Here is an 854-nt window from a genome sequence, read left to right as displayed (position 1 = left end):
GGCCAACTTACACGTCTGCTGCGTCCCTCTCTCAGCACTGACTGAGCCTGGCTCACTGAGCTAGGATTACAGGTGTGAGCCATTGATGGGCACCTTTAGAATCAAGGAGGCATTGGTTTTAGGAAGGGTGAGTGAATGACAGTAAATAATACCACAAGGCTGGGCGTCAGTGGGTCAGTGGCTTACACCTGTCATCCTAGCTACTCAGGAGGTTGAGATCTGAGAATCACGGTTCAAAGCCAGCCCAGGCAGGAAAGGCCCTGAGACTCTGATCTCCAATAAACCATTAGCAAACCGGAAGTGGTGCTGTGGGTAGCTCAAGTGGTAGAGCACTCGCCTTGAGCTGGAGAGCTGAAGGACAGCGCCCAGGCCCAGAGTTCAAACCCCACAACCAACAACAAAACCAACAGCAGTTCGTGACAGCCCACCTGATCAACACCTATGAGTTCATAGTCATACCAATACTTGAAAAAGTACTTAACTGAAAAACAGCCAGCTCCTGTTTACAGAACTGCAATTAAAAGTTAAAACACAAAACCACGGAGGCAAGCAACTCCTTAATAACTGTTGCCAGGAAGAAACATAGGAGGATGCCAACAAATTAGTGGCGTAAAAACAGACTTCAACACAAAACGCAACAGCCAGTCGCCCTGGCTACTCAGGAGGCTGAGAGCTGAGTGAGGACCGAGGTTCGAGGCCAGCCCCCGGGGCCGGAAAATCAGGCAACTCAACCTCCAATCAACCACCCAGAGGCCCAGGAGTGGCGGTGTGGCGCGGGCCGCGCACCGGCCCTGATGGAAGAGCTCCGGGGCAGCGCGGCCGACGCGAGCGGGGACCCACCCGCCCCGAGCGAG

This window comes from Dipodomys ordii, unplaced genomic scaffold (genome assembly GCF_000151885.1).
Source record: "Dipodomys ordii isolate 6190 unplaced genomic scaffold, Dord_2.0 Scaffold108, whole genome shotgun sequence".
In the NCBI taxonomy this organism is placed as follows: domain Eukaryota; kingdom Metazoa; phylum Chordata; class Mammalia; order Rodentia; family Heteromyidae; genus Dipodomys; species Dipodomys ordii.
This window is presented reverse-complemented; position numbering follows the sequence as displayed.